This window comes from Camellia sinensis, chromosome 6 (genome assembly GCF_055761805.1).
Source record: "Camellia sinensis isolate YWXY chromosome 6, ASM5576180v1, whole genome shotgun sequence".
Classification (NCBI taxonomy): Eukaryota; Viridiplantae; Streptophyta; class Magnoliopsida; order Ericales; family Theaceae; genus Camellia; species Camellia sinensis.
Window position 1 is genome coordinate 13551726 of NC_138966.1, and position 19929 is coordinate 13571654.

Below are 19929 nucleotides of genomic sequence, written 5' to 3' on the forward strand. Positions count from 1 at the left end.
AGCCTCTCCGTGTCTAAGAGAACGGCTGTTGCACTGATTTGCGGAGAACCCATCAGGGTTACTCTACGAGCTTCTTCCGACGAGATCTACTCCTTCTAATTCGGCTTTGGTGCCTCTTGCTCGAGGGCTGTTTCGAAACTGGCCATACAGACCTTTCACGGCGTTTGTCCGTTGAACTTTCTGAACGTTCTGAACGGGTTCAAAGTCGGAAAACAAATAGGTTGAATCTTGAGGCTGAGAGCGATCCTAGGCTGCGCAATCTCAAGAGCGATTCCACACAGGTCTTCGCAGGGCCGCGTAAAACATTTGCTTTTGAAAGTTTTTAAGAAAGCGACAAATCGCTCGTACCGAAGATAGTGTGGAACCAATCTGGATCAGGCCAGGGTCCTTCCCAGTACTCACGCCGACAAGCATGGCTTTATTCATAAAAAGGCTTAGCACGCCTCTCTTTCTCTCAAAGTGATCAAAATTTTGCAAAACCCGAGGAATTCCTTCCTCTTCGTTTTCATCACCGCAGTGTTCAAAAGTTTGTTTTTTTTGAAAAAAATTTAGGTTAATGCAATGAGTTTGGGCACACAGGAGAGCAGGTGAGATGTACTGTCAGCCCATTCAAATTCTCCGGTCCTCATGCTGAAAGCAAGCATGAAGGTTGAGATAGCAACAGCTGCTTCAATCGGCTCTGTTGGTGCAACTGGCCCCTCGGCAGAAACAGACTCAAAACTAAAACAGATAATTACAAAACAAGACGGTGTTCGAGGCAACAAACCCTGAATCACCTGGTATTATATACAACAGGGACAGACTCGATACAATCAGACAGACCCTTAAGCAAAAAAGACTGACTCAAGACAAAGAGACAGACTCAAAACAAAAGACTGACTCGACATCCAAACCAGGATTTACAAAACTCGGTTCCACCAATGCTCAAAAATGCGTGCCAGACGCTCCAAAAATACACCAAATGTTGCCCGCAGGCGATCCACTTCACATACTCGCAGTATCTGAGCCCTCGAAATCCAACAACTGAGTGGTGACGGGCTTGCCTGAGGTAGGTGGTAGGATAACCTTGTTATCAATCAAATCCTGCACTTCATGACGAAGGCGGGAACATCCATCGGTACTGTGACCGGACTGCTGATGGTACGCGCAGTATAAGGTAGCATCATGGGTGGTGGGGAGATTCTTCGGGAGTGGCCGGGGCTCCAAAGGCTTAAGATGCCCATTCTTCGCCAATATCAGCAATGCTCTAGACAAAGGCATGTGGAGGTCGTGAAAGACCCTGCGCCCTCGAGGTAGGTACTTTGCAGTTTGAGGATTCTTGCCAGACGCGCTGGCGAAAGGATCAGCTGGCGCTGCCTTGGCTTTTTGAACCTTTCCCGGTGCAGGGTTGGGAACAACAGGAACTGTTTGGGCATGACGGGGCCCATCCCGGTTTTCTGCCTGGCTTGAACCGCCTTTGGTTGGAGCGGGGAAAGCATCATCTATAGCTTTGGTCACTATTGCGGATGTTTGTTGCTTGTTCATCCCTCTGGCCTTCAGAGCCTCGACTGCCCACAGCAGTTGTTCAATAGGGTCGGCATCTACCTTTGCCTTGTCCTTTCCTTTGGCCTCAGCCTGATCGAGGGTCGGGGTTAGTGCTGACATATCGTGGCTATAGCCAGAAGCCATCTCTGGCTGGCTGAGCTCTATCACAATCCGCCCCAGTAGCGGGGGCTCCTGTGGTACAAAATTCCCGGCATACGGTGCCGCTGGTGGTGAAGCCGACATTCCATAGGCGAGGTCTGCCACAGACCTTTGGAGATCGCCTATCATCCCCATCAATTCGAAGGTGGTGGGCTCACGAGCCTGGTATAACTGGGGAGCCCAAACCGGGTGCACAACGGGCGACCTGGGCGGATATGACATACTGATGCTGGCTTCATTCTGCGGAGTGGTTCCCTGCTCCGGTGCGGCTGTCATAACCACAATTTCTTCTGAACTTTGTGTCGCCATAAATCTTGCCTCAGCAAAGGGGAGACACTGGCTGTTCTGTATCAACTCTGCAACTCGCTGGACTGAAAGAAAAACAGACAGCACTTCAGCCCAAACTGATCAAACACGGGTGTAGCCGAACAACTGTTCCCTACTGCTGATCACTGTTCCCAGATTTCTGTTCCCCAAAATACTGAATCTGATACCCGCGGATAACTGATTCTCAAATTCTGATACCAATGCCCTTAGGCCTGATGCCCCAGACTTGCAAACTGGTATGTACATTCCTGTAGAGATACACTCTAAAAGCACATAGCAAGTAAGAGAGAGCCAAAACACCCCTATGTTGGGGTAGGGTTTCCCTGTCCTATTTTGTCAGGAACTAGGATTTCACTACGCACGCAGCGGTTTCAAACAACCTATAATCGGGTAAGCAACCTGTCCTAGCTTGGAATGGTCACTATGGATTCCGAATATGCACTAGGTCGAATGGTCAAAAAAAAGGGCGCCCCGGTAAAACCGGGGTTTGTGTTCCCACACTGTCAGAGCCCATAGCCGGTCAGCCTTATGGACATGCCTTGACAAGACAAGCCTCCGGCAAACCGTTCAGGAATGGCAGATGGCAAACACTGTGTTCCTAGGCGCACCAATGCACATGCAATGCAAAAAAACACATAAATGAGATCAAAAACAGGATATCACGAGTTCGAGTCAAACTCTCTAAAACTCCCCAGCAGAGTCGCCAGAAACTGTAACAGCGCCCGGGGAGGGGCCTCGCGCTACAGTTCGGACTCTCGATTTGTGTCACGGTTCTAAATCTGAACCAAAGAGTCCAAATCTGGCAAATCGTTTTGAGAAACAGATTTTTGAAAAAGTAGTGCCAAACATGGACTGCTTTGCCAGATACAGAGTCGCCACCTAAATATTTTAAAATGGGGGAATTTAGGAAACCCTGACTCGGTGCCGAAGGCCACATGTCCGTCATCACCGGAGTTGTCTCGGCTCGGGAGCTTGGGTACGATCGGGGAAGGTCAGCTATGAGCACCCCCTTTCGCCCGGTCCGAAGACCGGCCTCTACTAACCGTGATATCTGATTTTGAAAACTTTATGTGTTCTTATCCCGGTTATTAGCCTAGAATTACTATGTTATGCGCACAGCAAACAAGTATAGACTAGATTGCCTAATTTGGAAATAAACATTGCATATCCGTTTGGTTTGAAAATGCTTTGGAATTTGCTACTCGCAAGTAGGCTAAAATACGGATTTCAACGAGTTTTTCCAACTCAAACAATCCGGCCTTCACCCACAGGCATTCAAAACAGTTTAACACATAAGCATCTAGCCACATGTTAAGCATGCTGTTATGGCAACATTCACACTCATGCGATATGCTAAAGCAAAAATACTTACATCGTACTCCGTGCCAAAACAGTAAACTAGTTAGCAAACATGTATGTCCTAGTTCATGTTAAAAGTGGCTAATGCATCACATGCAAAATGTCGCTAAGATAGGCTCGGCTATCCTAAACATGTCATGTGAAAATGCACAATTATCACGTATTCAGTTTGAAAATTGAAGTATTGATGCAATTAGCGTGATGTACCGAGCCTAATGCATGTAATACAAATGCATGGATGCACGCATGCATAGCATAAGGTATGCTAAATTAGACGTGACCTAATACTAACCATCAAAGCAGGTAAGTAAAAGGGAAGAAAGAAGTGGGGATTGGAAGACATTCACACACCCACACACACTTATTACAGATTTGCCCTCGCTCGGAGGGACCAAATAAATATTACAAATTAACTAACTACGCAAGCTAATTAATATTACAAATTAACTAATTTAATTAACAAATTAAATTAAATTAATTAAAGCAGGAAAGCGTCTTGGGAAACGCGCCACCATGCGCAAGCTGCCTCTGTTTTCCTCCCTTTCCTCCTCTGGAGGTTGTCAAAACCTCAGGACTACATCCTTGGACAGAGGGGATCACCACCGGCTAGATGAAACTTCCACCGGCAGTGTGGTATGGCCATCGGCACAAAATAGGGCCTGTCGGCAGAGAAAAATGTGCCGGTCGGCACATTACACTGCCGGTCGGCAGAGTATTTCTGCAGAACCTGCAACTCACAGCGACAAAGGGCAAAACAAGGCATGGCAGCATATTTCAAGGCATGTATGCACCAACCATGTCTCTTATCATTGTAATGACTCAAAGGGACATGTGCCTCGATTCTCGGACCACCAATCACGCATTTCCATGCATGATGGCCCAAAGAACCGAGTATGCATCTTTGATTTCAAATGTATGCACACCAATCAAACAAATAAGGCCCAATTCCTATCACCAATTCAAGGAACAAGGCATGCATGCGAAATGCAATGCAACCTAGGCATACAAGCTAGGAATGCAACATGGCATGGCAATCAACTCATGCAAGCATACAAGCATGCATAGAGCAATGCAAATGGATGGCAAAGATGGACTTAAACATGAATTAGGCGACTCTAAAATAGGCCTAAAACAGTAGCCAAAAGTGCTAAAGAGTGAGAGCTAAATGGCATGCACACACACATGCTCATAAGGACCAACACTTAAGCATGAATCAAACAACATTCAAGCACACTTGAAAGAAGGAAACATGGACAAATTAGCATGCAACATGAGCCTTAAAATCATGTTATAAAATGATGCCAAATCAAATTATAAATCAAGTCAAGCATGCAACAAAAAGTCCAAGTGTTCAAGGCAAGTTGATAAGGCATTGAACTACACTTATCATGACCAAACATGGCATGCATTAAACAACTAAAAATAGATTTTTAGCTCATAACAAGGCCAAAGGACTCCTTAGATAGCATCTAAGTGGCCCAAATTCAAAGGCATGCAAAGGCACCAAAACATGGAACATTGCAAAACATGCTTTCAAAGCATTAAAGAGACATGCGAGGCAATCAAACAAGCATGGAAATGGGACTGAAATGACATATAGAATGATCCCAAATCACCAAAACAATGCAAAGATGGCATGCTACACATGCACATACTCAAAGCCAACAAGCCCAAATGCAAAGGAGCCTTATAATGCATGCTAAAATCGACCCAAACGACTATGGACAGATCTAAAACATGGCAAAATAAGCATATAACCTTCACAAATACAAGCCTAAAACATGCTCCAACAAAGGCTAACAACCTAGAACATGTTAAGGCACAAATAAGGCATTACATGGCAACTATGCTAAACATGCATAAGGTTCCAAAACCAACTTGAAATCATGTTATATCATGGATATATAAGCATGAAAAACAAACCAAACATGCTCAACACACACTCAAGCATAGGCTTCTTTAAGAGGCCAAAATGTGCCCTTTTCAAGGACAACAAGGAGAGGGGGTGGCCCTCTCCTTCTTGGGACTTCAAAGCATCATCTTTACCACTGAAATCCCTCAAGATTTCAGTGGTGAAGAGACCTCAACACCAAAATCCCGGAGCTAGCACAAAATGGCTCAAAATGAGGCCTTTTGGGGCTTAAGGGTGGTCAACACCCCTCAAACAACAAAACACTCTTAATAAACAATAAAGAGGGCTTAAAAAAAGAACTTTTTTATGTTATACAATAATCACAAAAACAGCTCTAAGATAGGTATAAAATTGATGCAAGAATGGGGAATAAAGGTGTAAGTTTCTTACCCTTGTAGTCCTCTTCAACAAGGATGCTCCAATGGCCTCCTTTGGCTCCAAATCAGTCAAGAAGCTCAAGAACAACCCCTTAGAACTCTAATCTTAAGAGGAAGGTGAAACACTAGGTGTTTGTGTGCAATAGTAAGGCACAAAACACCTAGTGTGCAAAATGGGAGGGAAAGAGAGATAGATTGAGTGTATCTAACCCTAACCCTAGAAAACCAGAGCTCTCCTCTGTCTTTTTTCTCTCAAAAATGTCTAAGCCTCTCTCTCTTTAAGCCTTAGAGAGAGCCCTCTCTATAAGCCTCTTGTAAAGCTTATTCAACAAGCTTTGCAAGAGGGAGATCCCTCCATACACGTGTATGGAGGGGAGAAAAAGTTATACAGCTGTCCTAAAATATCTGCAAAAGCAGATGAACAGCAATCGGCCGGCAAAAAATGCCATCTTGGCCAAACAAAGTGCCGACCGGCACAAAAAAGTGCTGACCGGCAACAAATAGTGCCGACCGGCAAACTATTTTGCCGGTGGCAGCAAAAACCAGCCGGTGGCCTCTAGCCACTGCCGGTGATGGGTGGGGATGGTCTACAAGCCCTACCCTGCCCTTCCAAGGCAAAACACAAGTGTTCGGTGCAAAACCGGACACTGAACGGTCAAGTTCGGAGATTCTGAGGTAGGGCGCGAGAGCCAAAACCTCCGGGAACTCCAAACAAACACAAACAAGGATAATCACCGAGTGTTCAAGCGGTGACGTCCGAGTCTTGAGGACGGTCAAAAATGGGGTGTCTACAGACCTCTGAGTGGCGGCCGTCGAGCAGAGGGGGCCAGGCCTGTGGCATCGGCGGCTGGGGCCGGAGCGGGAGTTGGAGTAGGGGCTGCGAGGAGGGCCCGAGTCCGTGGCAGGGGCGGAGCTCAGGGAGGACGGGGGACTGGCTGGCCCGCCCTGCCTGCTGCACTGACTTTCCAGGGGCAGGGTGGGGCGACCTATCAGATCCCCTTCGCCCCTCCGCCAGCTGATCATGAGTTCATCGATGTCCCCGACTTACCTCCGGTATGTATTACTGCACTTTGTATAGTCATGTCATTTCAGTTTATTTGATATTCCACAGAATACTAATGCATCTGACACTTTTGCAGGCTTCTTCTGGGTATACCCGTCAGTCGTTGACGATGAATGCCTCGATGATGGGGATGCTTCAGCGGACATTTGACCTCCTAGCCCTCTACAGCATACCGGTATGTTCTTCTGACACTGGCCTCAACCATTCATACATTGCTTCACATAGTCTGATGCACGGCACAACACCTGATACACTGATCTCACAGTATCTGATACACTACATACACTGCATTATGCACCGTACTCTGCGATGATAAACTGCTCACGGCATTCTCATACTGTACTCATACACTGCATTCTGCACTGATAAACTGCTCACGACATTCATACACTGTACTCTGCATTGCATTCTGCACTGATAAACTGCTCGCGGCATTCATACACTGTACTCTGCATTGCATTCTGCACTGATAAACTGTCTACAGTATACTGATGCATTTCCCTTTTATGTACTTTTTCAGCCTCCTTTCCAAATTCCCATGGCAGGAGGTGCTCCAGCTGGACCTTCCGTCCCTGCCCGGGAGAGAGATGAGGAGGGCCGAGTATTCCCTCGCTCCAAGGCGAGGCGCACTCATATCGGGAGTAGCTCACGAGCTCCAGTCCCGGATGATGATGATAACGAGGAGTCAGAGGCGGAGGCAGAGGCGGAGTCCGAATCGTCGGAGGAGGAGACCGGAGGCAGTTCTAGCTCGGGCTCTGACGACGATGCTGATGATGCTCCTGGACCTAGGGGTGTGCATAATACCGCCGAAACCGCCGAAACCGCCAAAACCGCACCGAACCGCACCGTCAAGGCAAATTCGTTATTATTTGTCAATCGAACCGCCTGTTTTTGGTAAGAAAAATGGCAAATTCTAGTGACACTTTTATCAATCCGCCGGTTTCTATTTTTCATCCAAACCGCACCGACCCGCACCGCTATTAAATCATGTTTTATAGGATTCTAAAATTTTTTTTTTACTTAAGTTTGCTTGTTGTTCTATACCTTAGAATATAGTATTACATTACTGCTCGAGGGGAATTTTATGTATTGTATTTGATCATTATAGCTTCCACAGATGCTTGTAATGAACTGATGGTATAGTCGTTGATATTATCATGTTGTTGCTACACTTGCTGCATCAGAAGAAAGCTTCACAAGATGCTTAACATTACGATATCTCTCGTCTTTTTTTTACTCTTTGATTTAAGTTTTGTTATTTGAATTATATTTTTTATAAACCGCCAATCCGCCCGAACCGCCAAGGCAAATCCGCCATTATTTGCCACCGAACCGCCGGTTTTCGATAAGGAAAATGGCAAATTCTAGTGACACTTTTATCAATCCGCCACCCGCCATACGGTTTCTATTTTTCTCTCAAACCGCACCGACCCGCACCGCGCACACCCCTACCTGGACCCTCGTCCAGGAAGAGGACCAGGACAGACTGACGGCCCTTGGAGTGCTCGACACAGATGCGGACTTTTGTTATTTTTCTTCTTTCTTGTACTTTTCCTTTTTTCTTTGGTAGTTAGATTACCTTGTACTGCCGCAGGCAGATTTTTTTTTCTTCGAAACTTTGTACTCGAGAAAATTATGAAATGAACAGATTTTTGCTTAAAAAGTGTTACATTTACATATCTCATGCATTGCATCGCATTCCATCATGTTACACCTCAATGTAAATGAAATTGATTGGTTATCTGAAAATTGAACACTTGTACTGTAATAATCAGATAATTAAACAGCCAACAGCAAAATAACCCAAGCAACCCACTGCCTGATTCTTGGACACACAGCCCTTACTCTGTGGGGATTAATCTGCATACAGCCCATAACACAGCATTCAGTTCATTCTGCACATAGCACACCCCAAACAAACAGCCCAATCTGACAAGACGGAGCTCAAAGATGGAACCGGTTGGAGTCGAAACACGTTCAAATGTAGAGAATGGCACAGCATTCCGAGTGTAAATGATTTTTGAAATCGAATGAGGGTTTTTCAAACCGGGATATCGAGCCTACAACTGAACACAGCGAGGAGGACTCAAATATAGGTACACGACCTAAACACAACGAGATACGCTCGGAAAAGACCTAAAACAAAGGTTGAGATATACAAAACAAAAGACACGACATACAGACGCGTTAGCGAAGATGGGGGACCTCGGACCACGAGGAGCCAGTTCAATCTGGGTATTGTTTCCCACCCTTTCTGATTTGTGATTCTCACATCACTCGGCTCTCGAGCTCTAATTTTCTCTCAAAATCCTTTTCCTCACTTTTCTCTCAACTTGCACCTCTCTACTCTTCATTCTCTCATTTTTCATCCCTCCCCGGGGTGATTGATGGATAAATAGAAAGGTGTGGGTTCATGCTCGACACCGTTAGCTCATGGCCATTTCTTCTGACGGGTAGAGCGCTCTTCTGGCAAGTACGTCGATGACAGGGGAAAGATAGAACGCCTGGCTCAACTGTGCCCCTAGTTCATCATTTTAACCATTCTTTGTTTTTGCTTTCTACTAAAACAGTTTTGATCAAAATGAGAGTCGGATTAACGTACTTGTTCGATTTTTGATTTGAAAAGTATGCGAGTCAGGCTGCAAGCACTGAAAATTTTCCTTTTTGGGTCCAAGACAATGGTCCAGTTTTGGAAAATGAAATAGTTTTCGAGAAAATAGTCAACCTTAGTAAAAATTTTCAAAAAACTATTTTTCAAACAGTCAATGCTCAACGGGCATGGAACTTACTCTTTGAGATGCGCAACCTCGGATCGGAGGCAATAGAAAATTGCCCCTGGTTTGACAAAAAAGGGGGGGGGAGGCAACGGAAAGTTGCCCCTGGTTTGAATGGCGTCTCACGCCGGCTCGCGGCAACGGAAAGTTGCCCCTTGTTTGGGATGGTGCCGCAGCAATTCGCAGACAGTCTTCATTGGCGGTGGTCGAACTCTCTGACACAGAGATGACGAAGACGGTCACAACACATATATGGACACAATCACCTTGAAGGGTGTTGGCAACTGGACTTTGGGATGAAATCGAAACCATTGCATGGACTGAGACGCTATGAAAGCGTTGGGGGCTGGACTTCATGATGAAGTTGCCTACGTATCCCAAACATGGGAATCAAGCCTCACGTAGTTCCGGTTAAGGTACACTCGGGTATTTTAACCTTCACTTTTCAGGCTCTAATTTTTGCCAAGGCGCCCGATGCGGGTTTTCGACCTTGCGAGCTTCTTTTCATTTTCTATTTCTTTTTCTCTTTCTTTTTTCTCTTCTTTTTTTCATCTTTTCTTTTTTCATTTCTTTTCTTTTCTTCTTTTTTGTATTTTTGCTTCTTCTTTTTTTTTCGTTTTCTTGTATTTTTCTCTTGCTCTAACTTTTGCCTGGGCCGCCCTTCCGGGTTTTCGGCCCAGCGAGCCTCTCAAAGGGTAAAAGTATAACAAGTCCATGCCAAATGGTTTTTTGAATTGAAGCCTCTCTGTATCTAAGAGAACGGCTGTTGCAATGATTTATAGGAGAATCCATCATGGCCGCTCCACGAGCTTCTTCCGGCGAGATCTACTCCTTCCGATTCGGCTTTGGTGCCTCTTCCTCGAGGGCTGCTTCGAAACTGGCCATACAGACCATTCATGGCGTTTGACCGTTGAACTTCTGAACGTTCTGAACGGGTTCAAAGTTTGAAACGGATGGGTTGAATTTTGAGGCTGAGAGCGATCCTAGGCTGCGCAATCTCAAGAGCGACTCCACACAGGTCTTCGCAGGGCCGCGTAAAACATTTGTTTTTGAAAGTTTTTAAGAAAGCGACAAATCGCTCGCGCCAAAGATAGTGTGGAACCAATCTGGATCAGGCCAGGATCCTTCTCAGTACTCACGCCGACAAGCATGATTTCATTCATAAAAAGGCTTAGCACGCCTCTCTTTCTCTCAAAATGATCAAAATTTTGCAAAACCCGAGGAATTCCTTCCTCTTCGTTTTAATCACCGCAATGTTCAAAAGGTTTGTTTTTTTGAAAAACTTAGGTTAATGCAATGAGTTTGGCGCACAGGAGAGCAGGCGAGATGTACTGTCAGCCCAATCAAATTCTCTGGCACTTATGCTGAAAGCAAGCATGAAGTTGAGATAGCAACAGCTGTTTCACTCGGATTTGTTGGTGCAACTGGCCCCTCGGCAGAAACAGACTCAAAACAAAAACAGATAATTACAAGACAAAACGGTGTTCGGGACAACAACCCCAGAATCACCTGGTATTATATACAAAGGGGACTGACTCGATACAACAAGACAGACCCTTAAGCAAAAAGACTAACTCAAGACAAAGAGACAGACTCAAAACAAAAGACTGACTCGACACCCAAGCCAGGATTTACAAAACTCGGTTTCACCGATGCTCAAAAATGCGTGACAGACGCTACATCCAAAATATACCAAATGTCGCCCGCAGGCGGTTCACTTTACATACTCGCAGTATCTGAGCCCTCGAAATCCAACAACTGGGTGGTAACGGACTTGCCTGAGGTGGGTGGGAGGATAACCTTGTTGTCGATCAAATCTTGCACTTCATGACGAAGGCGGAAACAACCATCGGTACTGTGGCCGGACTGTTGGTGGTACGCGCAGTACAAGTTAGCATCATGCGTGGCGGGGAGATTCTTCGGGAGTGGCCGAGGCTCCAAAGGTTTAAGATGCCCATTCTTCGCCAATATTAGCAATGCCCTAGACAAAGGCATGTAGAGGTCGTGACAGACCCTGCGCCCTCGGGGCAGGTACTTTGAAGTTTGAGGATTCTTGCCAGATGCGTTAGCGAAAGGGTCGGCTGGCACTGCCTTGGCTTTTTGACCCTTTCCCGGTGCAGGGTTGGGAATGACAGGAATTGTCTGGGCATGATGGGGCCCATCCCGATTTTCTGCCTGGCTTAAACTGCCTTTGATTGGAGTGGGGAAAGCATCATCCACAACTTTGGTCACGATCGCAGATGTTTGTTGCCTGTTCATCCCACTGACTTTCAGAGCCTCGACTGCCCACAGCAGTTGTTTGATAGGATCGGCATCTGCCTTCATTTTGTCTTTTCCTCCGGCCTCAGCCTGGTCAAGGGTTTGGGTTGCTACTTCAGAGCGAAGCCCGGTTGTTGCTGACATGTCGCGGCTGTAGCCGGAAGCCACCTCTGGCTGGCTGAGCTCTATCACAATCCGCCCCAGCAGCGGAGGCTCCTGTGGTATGAAATTCCCGGCATACGGCGCCGCTGGTGGTGAAGCTGACATTCCATAGGCCAGATCGGCCACGGACCTCTGGAGGTCACCTATCATCCCCATCAATTCAAAGGTGGTGGGCTCACGAGCCTGATATAACTAGGGAGCCCAGACCGGGTGCACAACGGGCGACCTGGGTGGATGTGATATATTGATGCTGGCCTCACTCTGCGGAGCGGTCCCCTGCTCCAATGCAGCCGTCATAACCACAATTTCTTCTGAATTTTGTGCCGTCATAAATCCTGCCTCAGCAAGGGGAGACACTGGCTATTCTGTATCAACTCTGCAACTCTCTGAACTGAAAGGAAAAACAGACAGCATTTCAGCCCAAACTGATCAAACACGGGTGTAGCCAAACAACTGTACCCTACTGCTGATCACTGTTCCCAGAAATCACTGTCCCCCAAAACTGAACCCGATACCCGCAGATAACTGATTCTCATAACTGATACTGATACTGGTGTCCTCAGGTCTAATACTCAAACTTGCAAACTGACATGTACTTTCCCTGTAGAAATACATTCTAGAAGCACATAGCAAGTAAAGAGAACAAAAACACCCCTATGTTGGGGTAGGGTTTCCCTGTCCTATTTTGTCAGGAGCTAGGGTTTCACTACGCACACAGCGGTTCTCAAACAACCTAACATCGGGTAAGCAACCTGTCCTAACTTGGAATGGTCACTATGGATCCGAATATGCACTAGGTCGAATGGTCGAAAAGGGTGCCTCGGTAAAAACCGGGGTTTGTGTTCCCATACTGTCAGAGCCCATAGCCGGTCAGCCTTATGGTCATGCCTTGACAAGACAAGCCTCCGGCAAACCGTTCAGGAATGGCAGATGGCAAACACTGTGTTCCTAGGCGCACCAATGCACATGCAATGCAAAGAAACACATAAGCGAAATCAAAATAGGATATCATGAGTTCGAGTCAAGCTCTCTAAAATCCCCAGCGGAGTCGCCAGAAACTGTAGACGCGCCCGCAGAGGGGGGCCTTATGCTACTACAATTCGGACTCGCGATTTTTGTTGTCGCGGTTCTTAATCTGAACCAAAGAGTCCAAATCTGGCAAATCGTTTTGAGAAACAGATTTTTGAAAAAGTAGTGCTAAACATGGACTGTTTTGCCAGATACAGAGTCGCCACCTAAATATTTTTAAAATGGGGAAATTTAGGAAACCCTGACTCGGTGCCGAAGGCCACATGTCCGTCATCACCGGAGTTGTCTCGGCTCGGGAGCTTGGGTACGATCGAGGAAGGTCAGCTATGAGCACCCCCTTTCGCCCGGTCCGAAGACCGGCCTCTACTAATCATGATATCCGATTTTGAAAACATTACGTGTTCTTATTCCATTTATTAGCCTAGAATTACTATGTTATGCGCGTAGAAAACAAGTATAGACTAGATTGTCTAATTTGGAAATAAGCATTGCATATCCGTTTGTTTTGAAAAGTGCTTTGGAATTTGCTACTCGCAAGTAGGCTAAAATATGGATTTCAACGAGTTTTTCCAACTCAAACAATCCAACCTCCACCCACAGGCATTCAAACAATTTTAACACATAAGCACTTAGCCGCATGGCAGGCATACTGTCATGGCAACACTCACACGCATGCGGGATGCTAAAGCATAAATACTTACATCGTACTCCGTGCCAAAACAGTAAACTAGTTAGCAAACATGCATGTCCTAGTTCATGTTGAAAATGGCTAATGCATCACATGCAAAAATGCAATCTAGGCAGGCTCGGCTAACCCTAAACATGGCATATGAAATGCGATCAATCACCACATATTCAATTTGTGAATTGAAGTACAGATGCAGTTAGCGTGATGTACCGAGCCTAATGCATGCAGTATAAATGCATGAATGCACGCATGCATAGCATAAGGTATGCTAAACTAAAGATGCCCTAATCTACCATCATAAGCAGGTAAATAAAAGGGAAGAAAGAAGTGGGGATTGGAAGACATACACACCACCCACACACACTTATTACAGATTTGCCCTCACTCAGAGGGACCAAATAAATATTACAAATTAATTAACTACGCAAGCTAATTAATATTACAAATTGCCTAATCGATTAAGCAGCTAACTAAGGCTAGAAAAAACAGTAAACCGCCTCGGGAGGAGGGCTCAATGCAATGCATGCCCGGTCCCGCTCGGAAATGCGCCGCCATGCATAGGCTGCCTCTGTTTTCCTTCTTTTACTCCTCTGGAGGCTGCCAAAACTTCAGGACTACTTCCTTGGGTTCTGGGAGACATCACCGGCTGAATGGAATTTCCACCGGCAGTGTGGTGGTGGCCACCGGCACAAAATGAAGCTATCGGCAGATAAATTATTGCCGGTCGGCACTTTACAATGCCGGTCGGCAAATAAAGCCTGCAGAACCTGCAACTCACAGCAACAGAGGGCAAGGCAAAGCATGGCAGCACAATTCAAAGCATGTATGCACCACTCATGCCCCTTATCATGTTTGTGACTCAAACGAACATGTGCCTCGATTCTCGGACCACCAATCACGCATTTCCATGCATGATGGCCCAAGGAATCAAGTATGCAATTTTCATGTCAAATGCATGCAAACCAATCAACCAAACAAGGCCCAATTCCTATCATTAAGTCAAGGAACAAGGCATGCATGCAAAATGCAATGTAACCTAGGCATGCAAGCTAAGGATGCAACATGGCATGGCGATACACTTATGCAAGCATACAAGCAAACATGAGGTAATGCTAACCAATGAAAGGGTGGTCTTAAGCATGGTTTAGGCAGCTCTAATAAGGCCTAAAACAAGGGCCAAAGTGCTACAATGAGGGACCAAATACACATGCACACATACATATGTTGAAAGGCCAACACTTAGGCACAAATTGAACAACTCTCAAGCACACTTGCAAGGGGGAATCATGGACAATTAACATGCATAGTAAGCATTGAAAATTGTGTCATAAAATGATGCCAAATCATGTTAAACAAGACAAGCAAATGCATGCAAGCATGGTCCAAGTACTTGAGGCAAGTTATGAAGCTTGGAAGCATATTTATCACAACAATCATGGCATGCATTAAACCACTAAAAACAGGTTTTTAGCATGTTAAAACAAGGCCAAAGGACTACTTAGATGGCATCTAAGTGGCTCAAATTTAGAGGCATGCACAAGTGCCAAAACAAGGAGCATTGCTACACAAGCTTATGAGGCATTAAAGATGCATTCAAGGCAAACACATAGGCATGAAAATGGGACTGAAATAACATGTAGGGTGACCCCAAATCACCAAATCAATGCAAAGATGTCATACTATACATGCACATACTTAAGGCCAACAAGCCAAAATGCAAAGAGGCTATATGATGCATGCCAAGATCAAACCAAACGACTATGGACAGACCTAAAACATGTCAAAATAGGCACAAATGCTTCACAAGACTAAGCCTAAAACATGCTTGAACAAAGGCTAACAGCCTAAGGCACATTAAGGCATAAACATGGCATTACATGGAAACTATGCTAAGCATGCATGGAGTACCAAAACCAATCTAAAATCATGTTATATTATGGAAAAATAAGCATGAAAAATAGCCTATACATGCTTAACACACACTCAAACATAATGCTCTCTCAAGAGGCCAAAACATGCCCTTTTCAAGGACAACAAGGAGAGGGGGTGACCCTCTCCTTCTAGAGACTTCAAGGCACCATCTCCACCACTGAAATCCCTCAAGATTTCAGTGGTGAAGAGGCCCAAACACCAAAGTCCCGAAACTAGTACAAAATAGCACAAAATAAGGCCTTTCAAGGCCTAAGAGGGGTCAAACACCCTCAAATCACAAAACACCCTTAATAAACAATCAAGAGGGTCTAAAAACAGAAATTTTTTGTATTATACACCAAGCTCAAAAACGAATTTAAGACAGGTAGAAATAAGGTGCAAAAATGGGGAATAAAGATGTTAGTTTCTTACCCTTGATGACCCCTTTACAAATGGTGCTCCAATGACCCTCCTTGGCTTGAATCCAACACCAAAACTTCAAAATCAGTCCTTTAGAACCTCAGTTCCAAGAGGAAGGTGAAACACTAGGTGCTTGTGTGCAATAGTATGGACTAAAACACACACAAGAGCACAAAAGAGAGGGAAAGAGAGATAGGATGTGTATCTAACCCTAACCCTAGAACTCAAACCCTAACAATGGCTGTCTAAGCTCTCAAAATATCTTAAGTCTCTAACCCCTTAAGCTAAGAGACCCACCCCTCCCTTTATGGCACTTCTTGTCTTGTAAAGCTTACAAGACAAGCTTCATAAGAGGGAGATCCCACCATACACGTGTATGGAGGGGAGCCAAAAGCAAGACAGCTGTCTTAAAATATCTGCAAAAGTAGATGCACAGTAGTCGGCCGGCCAAAAATGCCATCTTGGCAAAAAAGAGTGCCGACCGGCACTAAATAGTGCTGACCGGCAACAAATAGTGTCGGCCGGCAATATAAATTGCCGGTGGCCTCTAGCCACTGCCGGTGGTGGGTGGGGATGGTCTACAAGCCCTACCCTGCCTCTCCAAGGCAAAACACAAGTGTTCGGTGTGAAACCAGACACTAAACGGTCGAGTTCGGAGATCCTGAGGCAAGGCGCGCGAGCCGAGGCCTCCGGGAACTCCAAACGAACACAAACATGGATAATCACCGAGTGTTCAAACGGTGACGTCCAAGTCTTGAGGACGGTCAAAATTGGGGTGTCTACACTGACTCAATACAAAACGACAAAACTGACCGAATACCCAAGTCAGAAACTGGCATTTGCAAATGCTTAAAACAGTGCCTGTCCTTCCCACATCTGGAGTAAATCGAGCGCCACCCGCAGCTGGTTCAACCTCTGATCAGATCACATTATCCCCCCACAAATTCACTGATCAAGTGCCGATAGACTTTGTAGGACCTGGTGCGGCAATGACCCCGTTGTCAAACAGATCTTGTACATCATGGCGCAGACGAAAGCAACTGTCGGTGTCATGACCGGTTTGTTGATGGTAGGCGCAGTATTTAGTCTGATCATGCTTTGCAGGGATAGGATCGGGTAGGGGCCGTTGTTCCAACGGTTTCAGATGCCCTTTCCGGATTAAGACCTCCAGAGCCTTTGACAAAGGCATATGGAGTGGGGTAAAAACCCTCTTGACTCGATGTAGGTATTTGGTTCCTTGTGAGCTACTTCCGGACGCACCGGTGAATGGGGTAGCTGTTTTTGATACGGTGGTGGTAACCATGCCCACATCAGAAGATCTTGCAGCTACATCACCACTGGTGGTCGCATTTGAATTGCGGGAAAATGCCCTCCTGGGCTGCTCTTTCTCCTGGTCAAGAAGGCCCTGCTTCATAGCGTCCTCAATCTGTACCCCCATCTCATGCAGATCAGAAAAGGTAGGGAAGGGGAGTACAATCATCTTTTGCATCAGTTTTGGCTGGAGATTGCGCACAATCATCCTGATCTGGTCCTTGTCAGTAGGTCTCAGGGTCATCATTGAAGCCTTGGCCCTCCAGCGGGCTACGAAATCAGAAAAAATCTCCTTAGGCTCTTGCCTTGTTGTCTCGAGATCACGGGTTGTAATCTCGATCTGGGTGTTATAGGAGTACTGCGCAACGAAGGCCTCGGCCTTTTCATCCCAGTTTCGTTTCACTGAATCCTTCAATTTGGCGTACCAGATGGCCGCAATACCCGACAGGGTCCTGCCAAAAAAGGGAAAGCTTCTGTAATCTTGTCAAGCCCATCGGGCGCAGAACATCTGAAAACAAACTCAGGTGGACCATGGGATCTCCTGACCCGTCAAAACGGTCGATGTGAGGCATCTTGAACCTGTCTGGCAGTGTCACAGCTGCGTCGGTGTACCCGTCCTCAATGTCCGAGATGGACTTTACCCCCTGGGATTTTTTGAACAACTTTTCAAGCTTGCTCAACTTCAACGCTGTATGGTCTACCTCGAACTCAAAGGGAGAATCCGGCAGGTTGATCGGTGCTTTAGACAGCTGGGGTAAGATCGGGGGCGGAGCCGATCCTCTCGAAATATTCGTGTCTCCCTGGACATTTGGTGCCTCCCAGGCGCTGGAGCTCCTGGTGGGGGAGGGGCTTGGTGTGAAGCAGATGCTCCATTTTGCTGTTGCAGCCTGGTGATTAGCTCGGCCTGCTGGGCCATGATCGCAGTCTGCTGTTTGGCAAATTCAGCTTGGCGGACAGCATCTTACTGCATGAGTTTCATACTTTCTTGCATCTGGCGCATCATTGCCTCCATTCCTAATGTGTTCTGCTGATCCATCTGACTGACTGGTATCTATCCCTGCAATAGAAACTGAGACCTCAGCCTGACTGTTCACTGGTGGGGGGGATAAGGGCCACTGATCTGGTAACTGCTGAATTGGTGATTTGTGCCTGACTGGCCCTTTTCACCCTACCTCTGGTAAAGGAACACCGATTCCCCTTGAACTGAATCTCTGACCCAACAAAGTCTATCAACACAAGTTCGGTGTATCCGGGGAATACTGGGGCCTTCTGAAGCTATGGTTCCAAGACTGCCTAGCAAAAGAGAAAACAGACAACATCTCAGCATGATTTCACCTGAACAGATATGAGCATTGTTGAATGAGTGTGCTCTACAGAATTCTGCCCGTAAACGGATGCCCTCAGGTAAACTGAATCCCAAAGTACTGAACTGGTGCCCGCAGGCCTGATGCCCAAACTACTAAACTGCTGCCTGCAGGCCTGATGCCTAAACTTGTAGACTGATACATGCATTCCTGTAGAGACGCACTCTAAAAGCACATAACAGATAAGTGAGAGCCAAAACACCCCTATATTGGGGTAGGGTTTCCCTGTCCTATTTTGTCAGGAGCTAGGGTTTCACTACGCACGCAGCGGTTTCAAACAACCTATATTGGGTAAGTAACCTGTCCTAGTTTGGAATGGTCACTATGGATCCGAATATGCACTAGGTCGAATGGTCAAAAAGGGTGCCCCGGTAAAACCGGGGTTTGTGTTCCCATACTGGTAGAGCCCACAACCGGTCAGCCTTATGGTCATGCCTTGACAAGACAAGCCTCCGGCAAACCGTTCAGGAATAGCAGATGGCAAACACGGTGTCCTAGGCGCACCAATGCACATGCAATGCAAAGAAACACATAAATGTAGTCAAAAATAGATATCATGAGTTCGAGTCGAGTTCTCTAAATCCCCAGCAGAGTCGCCAGAAACTGTAGACATCCCCGAACGCCCCGGGAGGGTGAGCTCCCGTTCTGTTCATTTGGGGTCAGTATAGCTCAAGACTCTAAAATTGTCACGATTCTAAGTCTGAACCAAAGAGTCCAAATCCGGCAAATCGTTTTGAGAAAACAGATTTTTTTGAAAGAAGTGCCAAACATGGACTGCTTTGCCAGATACAGACTCGCCACCTAAATATTTTATTTTGGGGAAATTTAGAAAACCCTGACTCGTTTTGCCTAAGGCCACGTGTCCGTCATCACCAAAGTTGCCTCGGCTCGGGAACTTGGGTACGATTAGGGAAGGTCACTTCGTGAGCACCCCCGCTCGCCCGATCAAAGATCGGCCTCTACTAACCATGATATCAAGTTTTGAAAACATTGTGTGTTCTTATTCCGGTTACTAGCCTACATTACTATGTGATGCGCACAGCATACAAGTATAGACTGGGTCGCCTGAATTGGAACAAAACATTTCCTGTTTGTTTTTGAAAGATGGTTTGCTACTCGCAAGTAGGCTTAAAATGCAGATTTTGCCACCCTCAGGTGGGCTTAAGAAAAGATGGTTTTGCCACTATCTAGTGGACTTAAAACTCACAGTCAATGATTTGTTCCAATCTACGTAACCCAACCTTCACCCACAGGCATTCAGGCAGTTATATCACATAAGCACATAGCCTC